Here is a 25,577-nt window from a genome sequence, read left to right on the forward strand (position 1 = left end):
AAAAGGAAATCCAGGGCCCTGGTGCCTCTCCAGCCAGAGAGATAACCATACCTGGCCCCAACGCATCCCTGTTTTTTTTTATCAGTCAACGCTAAAAATGTTGAGGGTTTCTAGTCTTACTTATAGTTTACTCTCTGTTTCATGCTATGGTTCAGAATGTGAGCTCTGGGTGTCATGGCAGATGGACTGTAACTCTGGAACAGTAAAGCTGAAATTCACTCTTTCTACTGTAAGTTACCTTTGGCATGGTGTTCTACCACAACACAAATAGTAATTAATATAGCAACCACATACCAGAAGAGACTGAAATTAGTGAGCACGAAATGAGAAGGTCCTAACAGCCCTCTACACTGTCCTACACTAGAACCACACTGAAATCATCTCAGGTTTCACAACAGAATTCCCAAACCTCTGGCCACCCATTCCCATTACAACAGATAACCCCAGCCTCCTACATAAAAATAAACACAGAAAGCAGGTTATGAAAATCTTCAGCATCATCTAACTTATCTGTCCATCTACCTGAAGCCTGCCTCTTTCACCAGAGCACTTGCGGGCCATCCTTTGACCTCCGTGGGCCTCTTCTGATAGATGTCTCCTCAACTGGCTATCTTGCCTTTTCTTTTTGTTTTCTATTATATTTTAATGTATGTATTATGTATGCATGTGTGTGTGGCACAGGAGAAGAGACCAGAGAACAACTTGCAGAGGAAATCATTCCTCTCCGTCCACCGCGTGGGTCCTAGGGCTCAGGGGTCTAGTAGATCTGAGGGCTTGGAGCTAGTGCCTTTATTCTCCAAGCTGTCTTGCTGGCCCCTGTTTCAGGTTTTAAACAAGCTCAAATCCCCAGTTTAAAAACAAAGCAAAATAAAAAACAAACAAACGAAAAACAAATATCAACAGACCCACAGCCTCTTCTTGAATCTGTAGTTAACAGTCAACCTGAAAAGGTCGAGAGAATCACTTACAGAATAAACCTCAGGATGTGTGTGGGGAAATTTGTAGCCAGGGTTAATTAAGGTGGATGTGTGAAGACAGTCTTCAGTGGGAGGATTTCTTTCTTGGCGTCCAGAAACCTCTCCTACAGTCTGGCTGCAGAGCAGGCGCCGTGTCTTTAACGGTGCTGATCTCTAACACACTATTTTTGCCTGCCTGGCCTGCAGCTTGAAACTCCCTGCTCTCTGCACTACAGGGCACACTTCCCCTTTTCTCTATGTCATGCCTTTGGTGCAGTGTAACCAGCTGCTTCATGCCTTTGTGATCTCGATGGACTGTACTTGAGAGCCATCTATCCTATCAGTCCGTGGGCCAGAATAAACTCGTCTCTGAAGCTGCCTTAGCCGGGTGTTTTGACAGAGCGGCTACAACTGCTGTGCCTTTCCTCACAACTGCATTCTCTTGCTCTAGCCACGCTGCTCAGAGTTCTAGAGCCAGGGGATGGTGGCCAAGGCCTTTAATCCCAGCACTCTGGAGGCAGAGGCTGGAGGCTCTCTGTGAGTTTGATTGAGGTCAGCCTTGTTTACAGAGTGAGTTCCAGGACAGCCAGGACACACAGAGAAGCCTTGTCTCAAAAATAAATAAAATTAAAAAAAAAAAAAAAAAAAAAAAACAAAGCAACAGCAATAACAAGCTCTAGAAAGGCTTGTCTGTTCTTCTGCCCATAAATATCTTCCATCATTTCCCATCTCAGTTTTCACCCACACCATCCTCATCCTTCTTCATGGCCACTCTCCGGTGGCACCAGCTGTTCTCAGTGGCTAGCTCAGCTGTGCCTCCTGCACACGGTGCTCATGCCACCTGGTCCTCCTGTGAACTGTGTCTTCCTAGTCCCGTGCTTCCCAGCTCAGCCATTAAATACGAGAATTCTCTAAGCCACTCGGCCTCCTTTGTGAATCCACCAGTAGATACCTGTAGCTTTAGTCACTATTTAGATGGAGAAAACTAAAATTAAAAACCTCTATCCCCAGAGTTCTTGAGGTACACAGAGCTTGCTGTTCCTTGCCCTTACTACATAGGGCCATCTCGAGGCCATCTCAAACCAGCTCCTAAAGGTCATCTGCTATGGGAATGGCCTTCTCTACGCTACCATAGCCTGTCTACTATAAAGTCCTGTAGACTTTATTCCCTAAATAGCTTTCAAAAGATCTATTTTTCCCCTAGCCACGCCCTCACTTTTCTGGCACATCCCCACACTTACTCCTTACGGTGAAGGACTGAAGGGCTCAGGGACTCTTGTGAGATCCTCTCCAATCATGGCACCTCTAAGCCCATCCTCACAGTCCTTACTACCCCAATGTTCCCCTAAGGGAGGCTCTGCCTCATCTTATACAGGGTTCCCTTCCTCCCTCTACAAGGCCTTTGTACATCTATTCCTCCACTCCCAACCCTGCTCCCTGACTCCCAACCTCACTCACTCCACCCTCACTTCCTCAGATCTAAGGTATAGTCTCCCATAAGCACACATCTATTCAATGCCGGTTAATAAAATCATGTTCTCAGGCACTCATATTCTTTCTGGTCAGTTTACTGTTTGATATACTTATCTATTCTCTGAGAATTTCATATTCACCTCCTCCCTCACCCCAACCTATTCCTAGATCTTCCCATATATAGACATCCCACTCCTAACTTCATGTTTTTTTTTTTTTTAAATAGCCCACAGGTTGAAATTGTGCAGCCCACAATCAACCCAACAAAGTCCTCCCAAAAGCCACACCCGTGAAGAACTCCATCTGCCGCAGGAACTACCTGCCTATCCATGCCGGAATACATTCTTGCTGTGATGTGATTTCTATCCTTCAAAAACTTTATCATTTACCGTCTATGTTCTAAGTTACAACCTAGCTACTGCAGCATAAATGTACGGTGACGTCAAAAAGACCTCATTTATAAAAGTGTCCAAAAGCTGAGTGCCAATATGAATGGGTAATACTACGGTAATACTTTCCCATCTTTAATCCCCTCCATTCAACACATGACGTGCGTTCCAAAGTTTCATGTGTGCATATAACAATCAGCACTGTTTTCCAAGACCAACTGCCCAGGTATTTACGCAACTGTTAGTATTCTAATGGGCCTAACACATAGGATCTAAATCTCTTCCCTGCAAACTCTAAGTCATGAATAAGTGAACAGCAGATGAGCTTCTTACCAAGCCCAGGAAACAAACTAAAAACCTATTAAAGGCCCTGTAGGGACTCTGGGCTCATTACAATGCTGACACAATGTCCACAACTGGTCACAGGCTTTACAATCTCTATAAAGAATAACCAACACTTTGAACTTCTCATTCATGTAGAACCGGGTTTGTTTGTTTAATTTTTATGTGATACTTGGGGTTGAATCTGGGGCTTCAGATATGCAAAACAACCAAGCTATGTCTTCAGCTCTTTTCTAAGTTGCTTATGTTGGCCTTGAACTCATTCTGTATATTCTGGCTTCAGCCCCACTTTATTTTATTATTTTATGTTTAGTGGGTGTTCTGCTGGTAGTCTGTGCACTACATGCATGCCTGGCACCCAAGGAAGTCACCGAGAGGGTTCAAATCCCCTGAAATGGCATTAAGAACAGTTGTAAGCCTACTTGTAGGTGCTAGGAATCAAACCTGGGTCTTTTGGTAGAGCAGCCACTGCTCTTAAAAGCTAAGGGACCCTTGTTTTTGTTAAATTATGCCTTGAAGGTTATGTATGAGAATAACATTTATCAGGCACGTTTGTTTTCTTTTCTGAGCAAAGTTAAAGAACCCTCAGCATTTCTGCTCAAGTCTGCAGAGCCTACAATCAACAGGTGACCCATATGGATACATAGATCCTAACAGCCCCCTCCCTCTACTCCCAGATATCTGCCAAGGTATGTGCCACTAAACCTAGCAATGGCACTGCTTTTTAACCAGAAGTCATTGAATGGGAAAATGGCCAAGAAAAGCTCAGGAACCCTAAGCTAAGTCCTTTATCTGGAACGTGATCTCGATCAGGGTTTAACAAGGAAACACTCATTACTGCAGAAAATTCTCCAAGGCTCACTCTTCCCTGAAGATTCAAACACTCCACAGGAATAAGAGGTCATTTATGTCTGCCCTCTGGTCCCTTACCCAACAACTGACCTACCCAGCAGGAATGAATACATTCTAAAGAGACAGGGCCTCTCCTCTTTTGGCTCAGACTGTGGATGAATAAGCCCAAGAAATTAGCATTCCCTTTTCTGCTTAAAAAAAATGGAGGACACCTTGGGGGCATCCAGAAAAGAAACCTGCCTCTAGGAGAAAGAGTTACAACTCATAAAATGACTGGAGTTTTTTGGAGGAGAAAAATGTCCTTCTCAGAGACTTTACTGAGACAATGGGGGGCAGGAGACCATGCCTTAGCCTTATGCCCCTCTCTTGTTAATTAAGCCACACCCTCAAGTCAGGACCCCCTGGAGATCGACTAGGGAAGTCACTGGATCTCTTTCTGTCTTCCCAATTTGAACAAATCTCCTTGTCCAGCCTTCCACTATTAATGTATCTCCTTTAGTTTATTGAGGATGAGGAGCCAAACCTGGCATGTTGGAGCACAGACTGTGACCCCTGATTCTGGTAACAATCTTCCAATCTTTTTGTCCCCAGCAGCATGCAACAAAATTTAAGTTAAAGACAAATTCTCCAATTCTTCCTGTTAAGACCCTGGCAACTGAGACTTAGCAGTTGTGTTAATAGTAACAAAGCATAAGGTGCCCTCACAATTGTATGTAATAAGTTAAGCACAGGAAAAACTAAATGTAGTCCCTAATAGAAGCTCTGTGTGGGTTACCAGGGAGTATCTGCACTCAGCTCTAGGTGGCCCCACCTTATCCACCGGTCAGAGAGAACACCTGATAATTCCTATATCTACTGAAAATCTCTTTAATCACAGATTTTACCTTATCTGACACAATCCTGTCTCTTTGTTGCTATCTTAAATGACTTCTAGGATTCTTTCCCTGAATTCTGCTCAGGTCCTTTCTGCTGTCTTTACTTTTTTGCTGGGAGGAAGTGAACGGGACTCTCTAGCTTAGGATCGAGTGATAGACTCAAGGCAAAGCCTGAATTCCCTGCAATCCTCCTGCCTCTGGCATCCAAGCGCTACCATTTCAGGGATGAGCCACCATACCCATCTCAAGGTCTTCCTGTAGTTTATTATAATAGGAGTTTTCTGATAAAGATTTTCTCAAAGAGCTAGTCCGTGCCAACATTACCTGACATGGCAAAAGGGGGGTTACACCATCTCCTTACTCCCCTCCCCCGAAAATCCCTGCTCCCTCTGATCAGGTTTTCTTTCCATTTCAGAGGTTATTAATTGGGATTTTAAATAACTTTTATTTTCCTTGACTGTACTTTATATGCTTTAATTTGAGGTATTGTCATTGTTGGGGTCTTTCCTGTTCGTTTGCTTGTTTTCAGGTCTCAATACTGAACCCAGGACCCCGCACAGGCTGGGCAAGCACTCCACCACCGACTCAGTCTACTTTCCATTTTGAGACAGACTCTCAAGTGCCCATCGTTGAACTTTCCATCCTTGCCTTCCCATTCCGATTCATGTTCTAGCGTTTTATCTTAAAAACAAATGATATCTGGCATTCGTGTATTGTACATCGCCTTTTATTTTATTTCTTGGCGTATTGGGTTGTATTCTTCCTGCTTTGTATTCTTTGCAGCTGGCATTTATTCCCCAGACTTTGCAGGGATGCCTAACAAGAAACATGGCCCCCACCGGTGAGGACCTCCTTACCAGCTCTCCCTATGCCCCTCTGCTCCAGCCACACTGGATTCTGCCTCCCCCTAGGAAATCCAGTTGGCTTTCTAGGGCCCAGAGGCTCTGAGTACACAAGGGATCAAAGTTGCTTTCTCTCATCTCACCCTACTTAAAACTGTTTTCTTTTCATAAAGGAGCTTTTGTTCTTTAAACTCCTAAGTTCCGAGTACAGTGGCCAAGTTTAGGATAAACCAGAACCTCTTGGGGGAGGGGCCACGGTAATTGGGAAGTCACACTACTAACTGCAGTTTCTGGCACAAATCAAAAGAATTGCAGGTTTAAAAGCTGGTACCATTTGAAAGCTAGTCTTTAATAAAATTAACATTTCCAGTGCATGCTAGACCTGAGCATTCGGAGTCTGTGCTGTAAGGGTCCTGTCACTTGCTGAGAGACCAGGTGACAAAGCAGCAGCTAGGAAGGCTGGAGGCCAGCATTTTCTTCCAAGCTTCTGATATGCTTATTTTCAAATCAGTGCCCTTCCCTTCCCAGAGAGAGATCCCAGCAGGAGCTGTTTGGCTTAGAGCATCTTCTGGCCCTCTGCCAACGCCATGAAATCAAGGAAAAACTGGACAACACGCAATTTTTCCCTGAATAATTTCTTCTCTATTTAAAGGGAGGAGAGGGAGACACAACTGGAGGCCTGCTGAGCTTCCCAGGAAGTCAGAACCTAAAGAGCTGGGAGATTCCTCTCACCATCCAATCAGCAGTCCTTGGTGTGCTGAGGAGTGGCTGAGGCAAGACTCCGCCCTCTTCCCTCTGTGTTTTTTCCTTCCTGCTCCCCTCAGGAGAGCATTCTCTGAGGTTAAAGAAGCTGAAGGGCCCACTCCATGGGTTTGGAAGATTTATTCCATGTAGCAGGAAAGAACCAGGTCAATTAGAAATAATACACCCTGGGTAGACCAGACTTGGGGTGCACACCTTTAAGCCCAGTAAGCTTTAATTTCAGGGAGGCAGAGGCAGGTGGGTCTCAGTCAGAAGAAAAAGGAGGAAGATAAAGAGGAAAAGGAGGGGAAGGAGGAAGTAGTAGTTATCCTCTGTAAACTACAAACTCTATACAATAGGCATGCTTAAGAATGCCTAAGTGGCCAAAAGTCTGTGTGGTTTTAATGTCTTAACAGTCACCATTATATTACACAATAAGAGTAGGGTCAAATGGCTCGCAATTACTTTGTAATTTGACACTATGACTCCCAACCAGGAGTCTGTACCTTCATCACAAGGGCTGGCCTCGCCATCTGCTGATACACAGAATCCAGCAGACGGGAGGGTGTGAGAGTTACAGCACAGAGGCAGCTCTCAGGGCAGCTCTCCATGCCTGTTCTTCCTCTAAACTGTAGTGCTGGCCACAAGCCCATGAGGAAACTGAGGCTGGAAATTGCAGTTGGTAGCCAACATTCAAAAACAATGACTAGCCACACTAGTAGGCCATCTGGGATCTTCCAGCCCAGTGACCTGACCCTGAAGCTAACGCACCTACTTCCTGAGTCTGTTCCTGTATTACTCAGGGTTCTCTAGAGCCACAGAACATATGGAATGTCTCTATACACTAAGGGAATTTGTTGTGATGCCAAATTTGAATTTGTCTTAGTCCAACTACCCCCCCCAATGGTCTGCTGTGGACGGGAAGTCCAAGGATATAGTAGTTGCTCAGTCCCACAAGGCTAGTTGTTTCAGCTGGCCTTCTGTAGAAGTAGATCCCAACAGATGTGCTGGCAAGTAAGTACAAGTAGCTAAGAGAGAGTCTTCTTTCCATAGTATGCAGTCTGCAGCAGAAGGTGTGGCCCAGATTAAAGTGTGTACCTCCATGCCTACATGTGGGACTTGTTTTGTCCCAGGCTGTCCTTGAACTCAGAGGTCTACTAGTCTTAGTCTCCTGGGATTAAAGGTGTGTACTACCTTGCCTGGGCCTAAACTTTTCATGGTCACTATGCCAACAAGATCTAGGTCAGAAACTTCCAGCCTCAAAATCTGGATCACAGGTAAGCCCTCGAATTCTGGGTTGTAGTTCATTCCAGATATAGTCAAGTTGTCAACCAGAAATAGCTATTGCAGTTCCCCTATGAAGACCTTCCTAGCCAGTCCCCTGATTCCCAAGAAATAACATTATTTTAAGATGTCCAATCAAGAATTTTGATCTCTGTATGATGGCACATGCAAAATATTCAAGATTAAAAGGTAAAGGCAGGGGGATCCGGAATGCAAGGTCATCCTTTGCTACACAGGAGTCCAAAGCCAACAGAGGATATCAGAGACCCCCTCTCAAAACAAAGTAAAATAGAGCTTGACTAGGTTTAGTGTCTCATGCCTTTAATCCCAGCACTGGGTATGCAGAAGCCAGCCTGATCTACATAGTTTGTTCCAAGCCAGTCAAGGATACACAGTGAGACTCTTGTCTTTAAAAAAAATAAAGAATACACACATAAATACACATGCAGCGCCTCCAACTATTAAGTCCTTTCCTAAGTAAGAAAAATCGCACCTAAGCTCACTGTTAGCCCTGAACCATACGATCTGACATTCTGTATCTAACTCCATTAAATCGTTCCTAGGCCTAAAAGCTCTTCATATATATTTATGATCTGGTTTGAGTTTGAAAGTTTAAATAAGATTCCCAAAGCAGAGAAACTAACAGCATGAAAAGACAGCCTATAGAATGGAAGAACATCTTTGCTAGGTATACTCTAACAGGGGACTCTAACAGTATATTAATAACTCAAAATCAAACACCGAGAAATCGAGCCTATAAATGTGCAAGTGGACCAGATAATTCTCAAAGTACAAATGGCCAGTAGATATATGGCAGACATGTTTAGTCATCATGGAAATGCAAATCTCAGCCCAGTCCTAAGAGCTAAACATCAAGAAAACAATCGAGAGAAGGTAGGGGGATGGGGGGGACTTACTGTTGGGTTCCCACGTGTAATTCCCTCAGTAATGTAAATTACTGAGGCCACTGAGAGAATCATTACAAAGGTTCCTCCTCTGATGCCTAGAAATAGAACCGCCATGGGATCCAGCCAAACTACTCCTGGGTATAGACCCAAAGGAATCATAAGTATGAACAGCACAGAGAAAACCTGCATGACCATATTTACGGTATAGTTATTCCCAGTGCCCAAGGTGAAATCAACTGAGGTGTCCATCCACAGATGAAGAAATCTGGTTGACATCACAGCAGAATTCTACTCGGCCACAAAAAAGGAGAAAGTTATAGCATCTGTGGGAATGGGTAGGAGAAAGACAGATCTTGCATGTCTTCTCATGTGGCATCAAGGTTGTTTTGTTTAATATATATGACATGAATAATGTTTCTCAAACAAACACTGAGATAGCCAAGGAGTTTACTCATTCTTAGGTAGCCTTTCCTTCAGCTACCTAAGAGCCATCACAACTATTGAAAGTACTCGGAGCAAGTTCTCTTCTGACCTCTCCCGATGAAAACACCTTCACCTAACACCAGATCTTACTACTATTAGCCAAGACTGGATACTTACCAACCTGACTCAGCATCCAGCGTGGAACCTGTCGGATAGTCAAAAACACACAGTAGATTTTGTTCCTGCTTTGTTTCTTGTTGTCTGAAGCCGACTACACAGAGCTGGCTGGCCTGAAACTCCCTATATAGACCAGGCTGGCCTTGAACATACAGTGATCCTTCAAGGAGATTAAAGGTGTGTGCCACCACACCCAACAGCTGCGGTTTCCTTTTGTTTTGTTTTAACCAGTTCTTGGCCTAGAGAGTTACAGTACAAATCGAGCACATGTCTCGTTAACATCACAGTTTAACTACAAGTCTCACATTTGAATTCATTAAACACTGCGAATCATGCAAAAGAAACTAAGGGTGGCCCACAGCCTCAGTCGTGAAGGGCTGTCCTGAAGACTTGGCTTGATAATGCAGGTCTCTAATTCCAGCTACCTGAGAGACTGGAAGGAGGATCACGGGTGACCCCCTGGCCGGGGCTACAGAGATCTATTCTAGGGAGCGGTTACTGAGACACGTGTCTGGTAACTACAGAAGCTGAGATCCAGGTGACTTCTGAGTAATCAAGGTCCCCAGCTTTATAAACTCAAGTTGTACACTGTGCACTGCCTTGTAAAAGGACTATCCAGGTAGAGGATCACATTGCTACTTATCTTGATCATGTGTCCCTTTAGGTCCTGTTAAAGCTATTTCTGGGTTAAGCCCATGAACTCACACCTCACCCTACTGACCTTTTCCTGAGGCCCCTGGCTAGCACCGAAGAACTTGATCTGAGATGGCATCAGAAAGTCAAGCCACTAGGTTTTACTGTATGAAGCACAGATGGCTGGTATGTTCACCAAGCCTTTGCAGGTATGGTGTTGCCAATTAAAAACTCAAAAGGAGAGATCTACCTTGTGTAGGTGTGTGAGAATGTATGTGTGGAAGCCAGGAGTCCACATGTGTCTTGCTCAGTCACTCTCCCTCTTGTTTTCAAAGACAGCATCACTCACTGAAACTAGAGCTCGGCGACTGGCTAAACTAGCTGGCCCAAACCACACTCCCTTCCCCATCTCCCAGGACCTTCAGAACCAAAGGCTTTCTGCTCTCATCTCCCAGCCCAGGATCCTGAACTACTGGAGCATTACAAAGCAGAGCTTGTAGAGAGAAGAGGAGTTCATAGTGCACCAGGCAGCCTTACTCATACTTCCATTGCGTTTGTGATTTGTTTACCCCTATATCTAGTTTATGTTGCTGTAGTGTATAGATCTTTTCAAATTGTTCTCTGCGCAGCTCCAACACTGTGACTGAACCCAGGGCTTTGATATATACTAGCTTACTATCACTGAGCTACATCCCAATTCATTCATGTATGAGTGTGTGTGTGTGTGTGTGTGTGTGTGTATCTATCTATCTATCTATCTATCTATCTATCTATCTATCTATCTATCTATCTATCTATGACAGGATCTCACATACTGGCCTCAAACTCCTTACATAGCAGGGACTGCCCTTGAATCCTGATTATCCTGCCTCATCTTTCCAAGGGCTATGATTGTGGGTTTGTGTCACCACCCCAGGTTTCCTTCTACTCACTTTTACTTTGAGACAGAGGTCTTCCTAAGTTGCCAAGGCTGGCCTCAAACTTGCAATCCTCTTGCCTCAGACTCCCAAGTACCTAAGATACTCCTGCTTGGGGAAATATTTATTATCTTGGGCCATTCAAAGGCATTACCAAGCTTTCCAAATCCTCAGTGTCTTAAGGGTTTGTTTCTGAGATGTGAATCTAGGAGTTGCCAGTACGCCGCCTCTGCTTAGGAGATGAGTCTTTCCTCTCCACCACCCACTCGATCTTTATCTGGCCCCACAGCATGCCATTTTTCTACAAACCATCTTTCTGGTAATACACAGGCTTTCAAAAAAACATGAAAAGTGGGCGTGGAGAGATGGCTCAGTCGATAAAGAGCCTGCTCTATCCTCATGAGAATCTGAGGACATTTGGATCTCCATCCTCCCCTGGTGAGCTCCTCTGTAGCTCCCACCTACAGAGATAGAAGGAGCTCTCTAGCCAGCTAGTTCAGCCAAACACTGAGCTCCAGTTTCAGTGGGTGATGCTGTCTTTAAAATCAGGGTGGAAAGAGCCAGGTAGGTGTGATAGAGCCCAAGCCTTTAATCCTAGCCTAAAGAAACAGACAGATCTCTGTGAATTCCAGGCCAGCCTGTTCTACAATAGCTGAGTTCTAGGACAGCCAGAGCTACATAGTGAGACCCTGTCTTGAAAACAAGCAAACAAACAAGGTGGAGAATGATTGGTAAAAATTTAGATGTGGACTCCTGGCACACACACACACACACACACACACACACACACACATACACACACTCACATGAATAGCTGGCCAGAGGCAGACAGATCTCTGAACTCAAAGCTAGCCTGCTCTACAGAGTGAGTTTGTTACACAGAGAAACCAAGTCTGGGGGATTTCGGGGAGGAGAAAAAGACAAAAAAAAAAAAAAAAAAAAAAAAAAAAAAAAAAAAAAAAAAAAAAGAAGAAGAAGAAGAAGAAGAAAAGAAAGAAGGAAATAAAAAAAAGGCAAATTACCTAAAATGCAACCGTTAGGGGGCTTTTGAAATTTAATAATAATAAAAAAAACTAAAAATTTATCAATTAAAATTCTTTTTTGCTGCCATTTCATCAAATAAACACACTCCAAGACAGAAGAAATTATCAGTGCTCTCAAGATATGCTTTTCTTTTTCTTTGTAGTACAGAGGGCTCAGCACATAGCCTTACAGAACGGTCTCCCCTACTATGTGCAGTCTCTGCCCCCAAAACACTTCTTTCGATGGATTTTGAGTACCCTTGGAGAGAATCATTTGGAATGAGCCTGACCCAAGGTACTTTCTCCTTATGCTTCCAAACTGGAAGATCAATTAAAGCCAATACAAAAAACTCATCAGCATATAGTTGTCTTTAGAGTCTGTGATCCAAAACTGGGCTCACAGGAGCATCTGGGCATTAAAAATAAGTTGGAGGATACAAGATAATATTAATGAAACCTGTATTGAAAACAGTAGACAAATGCCAGACAGATTTTAAAAGGGGGGAGGGGTGACATTAAACACCTAAAAAATATCACCTGCAGTCAGAAAGGGTCATCAGGAATCCAGATGGTTCAAAAGGAGAATCCAAGTAGGTCAGATGTCAATGAAAAAAAATCTATCAGTAACTAAGCAACAGGCTCTGATACCTGTGTAGTTTCTTCGGTAAGCTCTGTTTTACCTGTGTTGGGAGTGTTAGGCTGTGGGAGTCAGATGTTAATTGTTAGGAAAAGGGAAATCAAAAGCCCAAAGAATAGTCTCTGCTCTTGGCCAACTCTAGGGCGCCCAGTAGAATTAGCTGCTTGACAATGATTGAGGCAGAAGCTTGAATCTGATCATAGACCATAAAATAGACCTCTGAGGGAGTCCCGATAGCCTCGCCGTGTCATAAACGGGAATGAGAATACTGTTCCAATTCTTGGTGAGGCAAGCAGCCAACTTCTTACTGAGAACAACCAGCAAGTGAGGCTTAGGAACAACGCACCCCCCTGAGCTCGCTCAGAACTTCTCCAAGCCAGGAAGCATGAGCCTCCTACACATCTTTCCCACATCTGAGCCCCTGCGCTCCCCTAAGCGGCCCACAGAAGTGGACATGACCTAAATCTATCAGCTATTTTGTTCTGGCCCATTTGTTTCCTCACAAACTCGACAAAGAAAAAGCTAGTGCTCCAAAGAAATCTGCTTTGAAATCCAAATGCAACTTCCTTTCCACGCTGCAACTTTGTCCTCCTCCGCCTTCAAAAGCTTTGCAGTGAAGGAACAAGCGGGAGGTCCCTGCCTGCATCTGTCCGGTCTAGCTGCCTTGTGGCTCTATGAGTCTCATACCTTCACAAACCAGACAGGTCCCACACTCCCTTCTGTCGACAGACAGATCCAGACAGACCTCTTCCAGCATCTCTAGGCCACCCTGCTAGGGGTTTTCCACTGATCAAACGGTGGACTAGAGGGGTCTTCTAAAAATTCCAACTAGAAACAGAACAAGAATAAAAACTTGTTTTAGATAGATACTCATGTACTTATTTGTGCTCTGGGCCTCAAAGTAAAAATGCACTTTCTGGTGTCTTGGCCCAGTAACGTTTGGAACGCTGCTTCTATCATCAGGTCTGGGGCACTGGTCCCATTATTCAACATCTCCTCTCCCCTGTGGTTTAAGCTCTGAGCAGATGTGCAGCGATCTTCAGGGGCTACTTTCAAGAGCACTGGCCTGTTACACTGCTTTACAGGCTCCTCGTGTATCCACAGGATTACCTCTTCCTAAATGCACCATGCCATCTGAGCAAAGAAACCTCTTTTCTAGTGCTGCCTTATCTTGACTTCGCAGGATCTGGGGTCTGCTGGGATCTCCAAGGCGGTGGCTTAAGAGAAAACACTGCCAACATGCTTTGGGTTTCTTTATGAAATCACCTCACTTTCCTGATGGGGCGTGTTCATAACAAATAGTTACGTGTCCGCTGTCCTTATCACCCAAAGTCCCGTTTGCCATCCCACAGACAGATGGGATGTGCACCTCCCATGCTGCTCCTCCCTCCCCCACCCCAGGACAAGTGGAAGTGGGGAGAGTAGCGGGAAACCGTCTGCACTTGCTGGGATCCCTGCCTTGCCCAAGGGCGATGGCACAGGCTATTCAATAGAACTCACATAACTCTGCCCTCCAGGCAGCCACCACTCTAATTAGTTCACTGTCTTCTTCAAAAGGAAAACTGTAGAAAAGGATAACTTTTCTGTATCTCAGTGCAGTCTGCTCAGCTAACCCTCCATAGTAAAGATCCACTGAATCTTTAACCTGTAAGACAGAACATTAACTTGGAAGCAGGGCGGAGGGAGATTTGAGGTCTGAGGGGTTTATGAACTTAAACTGCGTGGTGTCCCCTAATAAACAGGGCTTTGAGAGGACACAGGAGTGCCAGGCCTCCTTTAGGGCACCAAGGAAGGGGAGGGAACAGGTCTGATGACTATAATGTAGCTGCGCTTGATGGTGAGGGACAATAAATTCTCAAAGAGTGACAGAGCAAACCTCAGACTCTTCCACTTCCTCTTTGCATCCCAGGCCCTTTCCTGCCTCCCTTCAGAAACCCAGGCTCCTTTGCTCCATTGGTTATGTTAGTCTGGGAAGGTGGCCATCCCTTCTTGTAGGACTCTTCTGCCTTCCCACTCCTTTGCAGGAGTTAGGGTTAGCGCAGTCTTAGCACAGTAGGACTTCTCAAAGCTCAGCAGTTCCCCCACAGGGCTTCTCTTGATAGTCCAGTGGAATCTCTCTAGTGGAGATCTCAGCAAATGATACAAGGCCAGGCCAGCTCTTGCATCCTTACTCTGTGAGTCTATTCAGAAAACTCTAAGTAAATGTCCATCTTCTCTGAGGATTGACATTTCAAGCCTCAGACAACTGTTATCCCTAGCCAGTTCCAAGTGACTAGAGGACTTTGGTGGCAAAAGCCATCCTTCCTTCTTTTCCCCCAGATGAAGGCTTTTACTGGAAGGAGCAGAAACACAAAGCTAATAATAATGACTAAGCAACTGGAGCAAAGGCAGCCAGCCCAGACGGATAAAACCCATGAAGGATGGCACAGCAGGGTCACTGGACAGAGGCAGTGTGGTGAAAGAGTCGGTGCAGGGATCCAGAGAAGATAAATTCTCTGGATCATCACATGGCACAGGGGAGGGGAGGCTCCACATTGCAGGTACACATTCTTATTTCGTTTCATCCATACAACTCAAGGAAAACAGAAACAAAGAGGAAAAATAAAATCTTTAACCGGATGGAACTTGGGAAGTGGGATTCCTGAATATACTGACTTAGAAACTACTGATAAATGTTCCACTTAGCACTATATGTTCATACAGAAGTGTTTCACCTTAAAGCATCCCCATCCTAGATTCATTTTTTTTTATTTTTCAATGATCTGACTATGTAAAGGTTTTACTAAATAAAATGACAAACATGTCCACTATAAACATTCCACCATTCACACAAACTCTTCTACATTGCCTCCAAACCAGTATCTGAAATAATGTAAACATCAAAGATTACTGTTTAATATTCTGCAATTTTACATACACATACCCACTGGCTCGAAAATGCTTACAAATAAAACAAAACAAAAACACAGGCCAGCAAGTGGCTCTTGAACGAACTTAACTCAAAGCCAGTTTCACAGAGGTTGTCCTACCATCTTGGAAAGGTGGGAAAATAAATACTGGAATTAGAAACCCCATTTCCTGCCAGGGTAAACGAAGGCACTTAGTTTAATCAACTTGCCAGGGGGTTACGGTGGCTGGAAAGAGAAACCAATTCTCCCTCCACTAGACTTCAGCACTCGGGTGGGACCCACTTGAGAGCAGCGGTGGGAGGAGGGGGCGATAAATAAAAGCTATATGTTTTAGAAAGAGGATGGGGGACAAAGGGGTTGCCACTTGATGCTCCTGACTGTGAGCGGGTCTCTTGCAAGAAAGCGTCTCCCGCAGGCCCAAAGGTTGCACCCCTTCGCTTTGGGCTCAGACCCCTCGAATGCCGCTAGCCAAGCAGGAAAGCCGGGGAGGATGGACCGAGCTGCCTGGGAGAACCGAGTGGATCCCGGGCCGGCGCGGGGACCGCGGGCCCGGGACGTCATCTGCTCCAAGGCAAGCGGCGCGGGGCCGGCGGCAGGAAGGATGCTGCGCCGCCGCACACCTGCGGGAGCCTCCCGCGCGCTGCCACCCGCCCCGGGCGCCCGAGCTCGGCCGCGCTAGGCCGGTGCGACGCGGCGCCGTGCCCGGAGCTGTGCCGGGCGAGGCCGCCCTCCTCCTCCCGGATCCCGTCCAAACGGCGTCACCTGTGCCGAGTCCCGGGACGACTCCCGCGGGAGGCGGCTGCGCGGCGCCGGGAGAGCGCAGCGGGGCTCACAGACGCCTGCTCATCCAGCCCGGCCCGAGGGCTGCGCCGGCCGGAGCCACGCGCGAGATGCTCGCGGGAAGCCGGGGGTGGTGGGGAGCCTGGAGGAGCTGTCGCCGAGGCTCGCGCCGCCGCCGCCGCGCCCGCCCGGACTGCGGGCTCGGGTTACCGCAGAGCGGCTCCTTAAAGGGGCCGCGGCCGCTCGGACTGGGCTGGCGCTAGCCCGGGGCTCCGACCCCAGGCCAGAGTGGGCGGGGCCCGGAGGCCGCGCGTGGGGCCCACCTCCCGGCGCTGGAACTTGGGAGCACCGCGAGGGGCTCAGAGCCGCACGCGAGCTTCGGCGGTGGGTTGGGACGGAACCCGGAGAGCTCACACCTCGACCCGGGTGCAGTGTGCGGTTCACGGGCTTTCCCAGCAAGTCACAGACCTCACAAGTGGGGAGAAGTGCGTGAGTCCGCCTCCGCGGCGGTCAGCGCCCCGGCTCGCCACGTAAACCAAAGCCCTTTTGTCAATGGCGAATTCTGCCTTATATGCCCAAACGCTGTGCAAAAGATCGGCATGGTGTGCTTTACCGAGAAGGGGATGAAAGGGCAACTGATCTTTTTTTTTTTTTTTTTTTTTTTTTTTTTTTTTCTCTCTCCTGCCACGTCTGACACGGCCAAAGTCGAGCTCCGCCCCGCTCTGGTTTGAGGCTGCAGGTGCGAGCCAAACCGGGTAGGAGGCAAGTGTGTGGACGTCTCAGAGCAGCCTCTTCCCAAACGCTGGAGATCACCCCAAGCAGTCCGAGTGTAGCCCCTGCCTAGCATGTCCAAGGCCCTGGATTCGATTCCCCACGTAACAAAAACGGGTACACTAGCAATCCATCTACATCGTGGGCCCATCTGTGGTCAGGATGTTTAAATAAGACTGGACTGTTTGGGATTTTGTTTGTTTTATGTATACTGGCTTAGTATGCCAAATTGCGGAGTCCATAAACGATGCTTTCTGACCTGCTGTATCAAGCAGATAGAATTACCTGGAGTAAAACTAAATAATGCAGCGGTACACACAAGCTGCATGGTTTGCAAAAAGGCAGTTAAAAGTCCTATTTTTGGAAAGAGGTAAATTCTACATAAATCGAATCACTTGGAAAGTCCACCATTAATGATGTGGGACAGTTGAGAAATACCTACCAATAAAGCTTACACATTTGACCTAACGTATACACACAGGGACCATCTGCTGCCGATTTAGGCCAGAAAATGCACACATGATCTCACACCACATCTGTATTTATATTCAACATGGGAAACAATAGAACCCAAATCCTACTTATTAGAACCTGGAGTTCTTTTTAGAGGAGCTGTCTTCAGCTAACTGAGCTAACCCAGCTCACTGAAACTCACTTCTTCATCTTAGAAATGGAACAGTTCAACTCTTTCTGAAAGCCCCCGGTCAGGGCAGAACCACAGAGAAAATCTCTATCAGCTACATGGTCAGGAAAGCAGCCAGAAAGACCATGAGGATTGTTCCCCAAGCTCTGCCCAAGAGTCTCAGCATTCCAGGACAGCCATGCCATGGCCACACCTGTTTCGTCACGGATATTTCACAACCTGCATGGCCCCTGATTGTTTTGCTTTGCCCCATAGCTGCTTCGGGTACTCATGTGCCCATCTCATAGCTGTGTGGGTGTGTGATGGTGCTAAGCAGATATCTACAGGGTCAGTTCAGGTAGGACAAATTTCACAGTGCTAGTTCATGGCTGTCATCTTGTCCTAGCTCATCACTGTTGGGCAGTTGCCCTGTTCTCTTCTGATAAATGCACCATCATTGCCTTTAACGTCTCTTAATCCTCTAACACCAACAGCAGTTAACCAAACAAGCCAGGTAAACCTATAGAAATACACTATGGAAATATGATTGTCCCATTGTTTCTTCATGGGCCGCTATAAATGCATTGCCAAACTGCAAGAGTGTATTGAGATTACATAGTGCCTGAGATCTGAAAGTACTAGTTGAATTTCAAAACTTACTCTTCTCCCCCACTGCCTCCAGATCTGACAGTCTCAGCTAGCCCGGGCTGACGTCTAACTCGTGTAAGATCCACCTTAATACATGCCCAGGCTGAACGTTAAATTTTAGTCTGGTTTTTAAAAGGTGATTTTAGAAGAGAATATACCTATTGTATGTTTTCTGAATTTTTTTTATGCAATTTAATTTCTTTAGGTCGTTTCAGTTATTCACCTTTAAATTCTAGTTACTCTTCACAAAACCTCTGCAAAATTCTGGATTTACCTTACGAAGTCCTGCATTTTCCATGTGTTGCATGCATCAAAGCTAAATTGTACTTTCTATGCTTTTTAGTCATAGAAACAGCTCAAGAGAAGTAGAAATATTTATTCATCAACTAGTAAAGGCCAGAGAGAGGGCTCAGTGGTTAAGAGCACTGGGTCCTGAGTTCAATTCCCAGCACCCACATGGTGGCTCACAACCATAAAGAAGGGGTCTGATGTTCACTTCTGGTGTGCAGGTGTGCATTCGGCAAAATACTCATACATAAAATATATAAATAAATTAAAATAAAATAAAATTCTCTTAAATGATGCAAATTTCCCTGATAATTTTTTAAAAAATCTTTATACTTCTAATACAGGTGATTGTATAAATGAGACTGAAAACTACTTTGGTTTTTTAAAAGATTTATTTATTTATTGTATATAAGTATACTGTAGTTGTCTTCAGACACACCAGAAGAGGGCATCAGATCTCATTACAGATGGTTGTGAGCCACCATGTGGTTGCTGGGAACTGAACTCAGGACCTCTGGAAGAGCAGTCAGTGCTCTTAACCACTGAGCCATCTCTCCAGCAACCCCCCCCCCCAACTTGGTTTTTTAAAATAACAATGGAACTCAGAAAAAATTGCTTCATTCTCTTCTTCCTGTTAGAGAGGTGGGGCCTAAATGATACCACACATTCTGATCAGAAGTTTGGGCTAGAGCTGTCTCAGAGACAAAGCCCTTGCCTGGCTGTACAAAGCCCTAGGCTCATCCACAGCCCAAGCAGGAGTGGCTGGGAGGGAGGAGGAAGAGAGGGGTGAGGGCAGGTTTGGGGCGTGGTTCAGTTAGTAACAAAAATGAATAACTGCTCTAGGACTTTTATATATTAAGAACTTTTTGCCAAATTTTATGGGTATTTATTCAAAACTACTTTCAACTGTGTTTTAGGAAGAAGCCATTTGAAGATATTAAGAAATGTTATCCCTGTAGGGGTAAAATTCTGGATAAATTTTGAGTTCTTTGTGCTTACATTTATGTTTTTCTCCCTGAATATATGTGCATTGCCTTTGTTTACATTTTTTAAAGATGTATTTACTTTAGGTATATTTATTTATTATATATGAGTACACTGTAGCTGTCTGCAGACACACTAGAAGAGGACATCAGATCCCATTATAGATGGTTGTGAGCCACCATGTAGTTTCTGGGAATTGAACTCAGGACCTCTGCAAGAGCAGTCAGTGCTCTTAACCACTGAGCCATCTCTCCAGTCCCTACATTTTATTTTTAAATGAAATTCATATATATACATATATATGAGTCATTTAAAATTTATATGACATTTTAAAATGATTCTTAAAGATTCAAGTAAAAACTATAGCCTGCCTACTTTCTCACCTGGCCTCAGCCACATTCCTCAAACTCTGCTATGGATTCTGTATTTCCCAATACTGTTCTATGTTTCTGGATTTTCAGCTCTAGACTGGCATCTTGTCACAGTATTTGAGGATCTAGTTCTTTCCCCCAACACCTGCCCTGCCCTTGATCCCAAATTAGCCTCATCACAATCAATAAACAGTAATTAGGGTTTACGTCATCCTGACCAGGTGAACAGAAGAACTCATTGGCAAGTCAAGTCCCGTGCATGATAACATTTTTCTTGACTGCCCTCCTTGGGGGAGTTAATAACTGGCCCGGCTCTTTTGGATATTTTAGAACATGTATCTAGCCTAAATGCTATTCAGTTTTTAGCATAGCCATCAAATACCCATCAGTAACACCCTCCAACACCCAAACCTGTCACTTTGACTCCACTCTCGATTTGCTGAAGCGCCAACTCAGCACCTTCTTCAGAGGCGTCCACAGAAGGCACAGTCTGGGAAAATTTCTATTTGCTGTTCTCCCAGTGGTGTTGAGACAAAGGAGCTTCCACAGTTCCTACAGTTCCTCTGACTCTTTCTTCCCAGACATTCCCATTATGCTTGGAAGCCTGAACATCCCAATAATGTATCTTAGAATTAGTCTTTTTTTTTTTTTCATTGATTATATCGAACACTAAGGGATTTTTATCCTATTTGTCCTTTTAAATTTTCTCCCTCCCCGCTTTGGTGAATTCTTGGTAGTAGCATATTAGCCTGTGTTTTATTCTCTAAATGCATTGCCCTTTTGTCCTTTCCTAATATGCTGGCATACCTGCAATCTCGAGGAGCTGGGAGGCAAGAGGATCCCAGGGGCCCACTGGCCATCTATTTTAGCCAAAAAGGCAAGCTCCTGCTTCAGTAGGAGACACTGTCTCAAAAAGCATGTACACAGGTGAACACACCTACACACAGAGGTAACATGCACACACATACATACAGTGTTCTACTTGATCCACCTTCAGCTTTTATGTCTCACACAGCTCTTGCCACAATTCCAGAGCCCTTGGGCGTTTCATTTCAAAGTCTGGGTGGCTCCTAGAAGCCAAGGACACCTGTGCTTTTCTACTCTGACAATTAACTCTATTTTGCAATTAACCTTTAAACTCGGTTCATTTCTTCCTAATCCAGGCGATGGCTTCACCCAGTGTTGACTTAGCTCATCCTTACCTTAACCTGTCTTGGCTGTTTCCCCATGCTCTCAGAATGTATCTGATATCAACTCCACCATACAACAGCCAGTGACAATTCTAAAGTCATTCCCTATCTTTCCCTTCTAAGGAGTCACCATACCCTAGTCCATTCACCTCAGAACCGTCAACTGTTGAGGGCCAGTGAGAAAGAGACAGCTGAATGAGTAAAGGCACTTGCTGCCAGATCTGACAACCTAAATTCAATCCCTGGGACCCTGGTGGTAAACGGAGAGAAATGACTCCCGCCAAGTGTCCTTTAACCAGTATGTGTGCTGGCCTCAAATTCACTATAGAATGGAGGGTGACCTTGAGCTTCTGATCTACCTGCCTCCACCTACCAAGTGCTTTGATTATAGCCTTGTGCAGTGCTGGGGACTGAACTCAGGGCCACCTTGCCTATCGGATCACTGCAGGCATAAAATGCTCAGACCTACCTCTAGCAACTCCTGCAAGATGTCCTCTGACTAACTGGTACAACAAAGCCAGTTTTTACTTTTTTTTAACTAGCCATGTGGCTTGAAGAATTCTATGTCATTACCCTCAACCTCAGTTACTTTATCTAAAAAGTAATGAGAATAATCTTGAATAACTTTAAAAATAGATTTCATGTAGGCAAGACCTAACTGAGCTACTGTGGGAATTAAATGGAATCAGTGGGCACCAACGGTCTTGGTAGTATGTTCTCCCGGCTGTTTGGGAGACTGGACCAGAAGAATCACAATTTCTAGGCTGTACTATAGAATGAGTTCAAGACTACTTTCCTGGGTACCCTTGTGAGATCCAGTCTCAAAATAGAAGGTCAAAAGAGTTGGGGATGTCATGCGGGAGAAGAGCACTTGGCTACCATGCATGAAGCTGTTACTGTGAAGGAGATAGGAAAGTATAAAGCAGACTATACTCAGTAAACATTGCCAAATGAGACCAATACTACCGGGCATGCTGCTACTCATTATAAGTCCTGTGAGACTAATTTGTGTCCACTCATGAATATATCCGTTCAGCCAATCAGCCAACGTCTATTAAATACCAATCTATACTGGGCTGGGGTAGATAAGCAATAGTCCCTGTACTCACAGAGTTCTGGGCTAGCAGAAGAGATGGGAGCTTAAGGAAAATGGACAACCATGGAGTAAATGTAGAGCGTTTACCAAAAAGGAGGCTGGAGATGGGGCTCAGTGGGTCAAGTACTTGCTGTGCTAACATGGAGACCCGAGTTTGGCAAACTGCAAAAGGTGGGCATGGCAGCCTGCCCTGAGGATACAGAGAAGGGACCCCACAGCAAGCCAGCTACTTAGAAGTAGTTATATCAACCAGATCTGAGTGCAGTGCAGACACTTTGCCTCAAAGAATAAGGTGTAGAGTGACTGAGGAAGACTAGGATAGCAACTTCAGGACAAACCCATGTCCCGCATGCATCCATCCCTACACGTGCAAGTGCATACATGCACGTGCAAAAACTAAGAGAAGTAATCCCAGAATAGTTTGTGCTGAACGTAGAAGGATGGGCAGAGCATCACTAAGGAAGTGCAGTGGACTCAAAGTTATTGTGCTAGAATAATACATGCGAGTCTTAATTGCATAGGAGCTAAATAATGACTGTTTATTCTGAGTACTTACAATGTGCCCAGCATCGTAGTACCCTATTTTATGCATGAAAAGCTCAAAGAAAAAAAAATCATGTGGGTAGGAAAACTCCAGTTCTTTCCATGTAAACATTTCTGAGAAACAAAGGAGAATCGAAACACTGAAAGGTTAGATGTGGGGGGGGGGGGGGGAGAGAATGATTGGAACTTGGATTTTTGAGCCCAAAATCCAGGCAGAAGTGAAAAAGGGCCTCTCTAGAAAGAGGAGGAATGTGTAAATCCACAGAAGCACAGAGGAACTCAGCATGTCCTCAAGAGCCCCCAAAACTAGGAATAGTCAACATACACTTATAGACTCAGCAGCAGAAGCCAAGGCCACTAAGGCCCTGAGAGATTATGAAAAATAAATTATGCCCCACTAAATTATGTAGACTCTGCTCAGGAGAGAAGAAAGTTGAGGGTTTTAAGCAACAGAATGAGGAGATCAAAGACTGAGAAAGAGGAGCAGGGCACCCTGCTATGAGGCAGCAAGGGCTTAGGTGACAAGCTGACATGCTGATGACCTTAGAAAAGAGAACCCTCCAAGCCAGTCTCCTGCTACACATGACTATAATAATTAGGTATATGATAGGGACTGAAGAACTTAGGTTTGTTTCTGATGCTACAATTCAATAAATGATGGGGTTGTACTAACTTGTTTATTGATGTTACTATTGTGATAAAAATAATACCAAGACCCAGCTTTGGTCTTGAAGGAAGGACATATTAAATACACTCACTGGTGTTGTTTTACTTATGCTGTTTAAAAATGAAACCAGTGCTGGGTTTGATTTGTTCAGCCTCTGTGGGTTAATCTGCATCAAAGGCAAAGCTTCAGACCCACAAAGAAGATGTTAGGAATGCCATCATGTTATAGGGTTCAGTTGACCAAATACATCTTGCAACCTAATGTATGTCTCATGACAAATTGATTGTTGTACACACCCGAATATGTATACACACATACACTCATGCAGTTTAACTAATGATCTTCTTTCAGGAGTCTACAATTCAATTCATTTGGTTGTTTCTTTCCCAATTCTTACTTTACAGAGTCTCACTGTGTAGAACAAGCTAACCTAATTCTGAAGTGCTGAGAACCACCGTGCTTGGCCCCGCCTTCTCCCTCATTAAGAACACACACTTACCCCTTAGTTGTTTACAACCATCATCTTGGTTCCTTTGCACTCATCTTTTAAGAGTGGAGACACCGAGGTAAAGCTAAAACCAGATGTCTGGAAAATTGAATGTTTTAAGAATTTGACAAGAGCTGTGTGATTAATTCCTCAGACCCTTTTTACAGAATTCTTCCTGTCCTCTTTCCAAAGCTTAGCTAGTGATCATTATTTTCCTCCAAGTTACAGTAACAGCACCTAAACTCAACAAATATTCTTAAAAGGACCAGATAGTAAATAGCTCAGTGTTCGTGGGCCAGATGGTCAGTTACTCGAATGGACTTCTAAGACCTAAAAGACAATATAATTGAATGTGTATGGTTGCCAATAAAACTTTATTTACCAATACCAGGTGGCAAGCCCTGCCCTCTGTTCCTCACATTGTAGTCAGGGAATGCAATTTCTAAATGTCACTCCTCCGTTTAAATACTAAATGGCTTCACATTGATTGTCCTTAAGATTAAGGTCAAATTTCTTAATTGTATAAACAAATTACCTCCATTAGACCTCCTTTGCTAACCACTTCTGCCTTAACTCATTTCCCATCAATATCTATTTCCTTTAAAATCCCCACGTGCCAAGCTCTCTCTTCCTTTCACTCAATTGTAGGTATTGCTTTGGGAGCCTTACCTTTCTCAGTAAGCACATTCACCACCACCTCCTCTTCCTCACCCCCCAGCTCAGTCAGTGCCACTCGAGTATTATATGTCCCACATTCAACATGACTCCCCCCAGGAAGCCTCCAGTGACTTTTCTCAAGGTCTGGCGAGATTGCTGGTTCGTGGGATGAATCTCTTATTAAGCAGAATCTCTATGGGGGCCACTGCTGTACTCCCAAGCACTCAAAAAAAGAAAAAAAAAGAAAGAAAGAGAAAGAAAGAAAGAAAAAAGAAAGAAGGAAGGAAGGAAGGAAAGAAAGAAAGAAAGAAAGAAAGAAAGAAAGAAAGAAAGAAAGAAAGAAATGAACACATGTATATATATTTTTAACCTGAAGAGTAAGGAATGGAAGGGTCGAGTATTGTGAGGATGGAAGGGGTTCCTGGGTGCTAGATAGCAGATGAACTGGGATTGCTTGGCCTCTTTCTTTTTGACCAGAGTTGCTGCTAAAGCAGCCGCGGCTTGCTGCTTTGCTTTGCTGGGAGGTTTAGCAAGCACACATCCCAGGATATCCGGATACTGTGACCAATACTAGGTACATTTGGTCACTTTCCTCTGAATGGCCTTGGCTTGCACTTCCGACTAACACTCGTGCTTTGACTGTGGAGTGGATGGTAGGATACTCTATGCCCCAGGCTTTCCTCACTCCTCATTCAACTCTCCCAATAGCACTGCATAGACTCCTCCCTTTGCACCGAGGAGCCGAGGTACAGAGGAACAGAGGTCTGCCTGTGTCCAGGGCTTGTGGCTCCCTCTCACTCCCTTGCAGTGCACAGGACCATAACCGTCTCCACGTCTCCTGGGACAGAATCTTCTGTGGTTCTGCTGCCAGCTTCAACCTAAACTTCGTGGACAGCATGGTTGCATGTAGTACAACTTATTCAACAAAGCGTTGGCCAAGTACTGTCCGGGTGTCATAACGTGCAAGTTTCACTGACCTACATTTTCTAAAAAGGATTTATCTACTCTGCAGGTGAGGAAATACTGGCCCAAAGAAGCCACTGGGGAAGAGATAGTCCCCACTGGTACCCACTTGTTGTTCTAACACTCCAGA

General features: G+C 44.9%; 1 protein-coding gene across 1 annotated transcript in view; it reads right to left on the reverse strand.

Moving 5' to 3' along the window:
- The window catches only part of LOC308420185 (TLC domain-containing protein 4), a 51,841-nt gene extending 35,514 nt beyond the window's left edge, over positions 1-16,327 (reverse strand). The window contains exon 1 of the mRNA XM_080916093.1: positions 16,143-16,327. The gene's annotated coding sequence lies outside the window, so the exon portion shown is untranslated. The remainder of the gene's footprint in view (positions 1-16,142) is intronic.
- Positions 16,328-25,577: the final 9,250 nt, after the last annotated feature.

Source organism: Micromys minutus (assembly GCF_963924665.1).
Source record: "Micromys minutus genome assembly, chromosome: 4".
NCBI classification, from domain to species: Eukaryota; Metazoa; Chordata; class Mammalia; order Rodentia; family Muridae; genus Micromys; species Micromys minutus.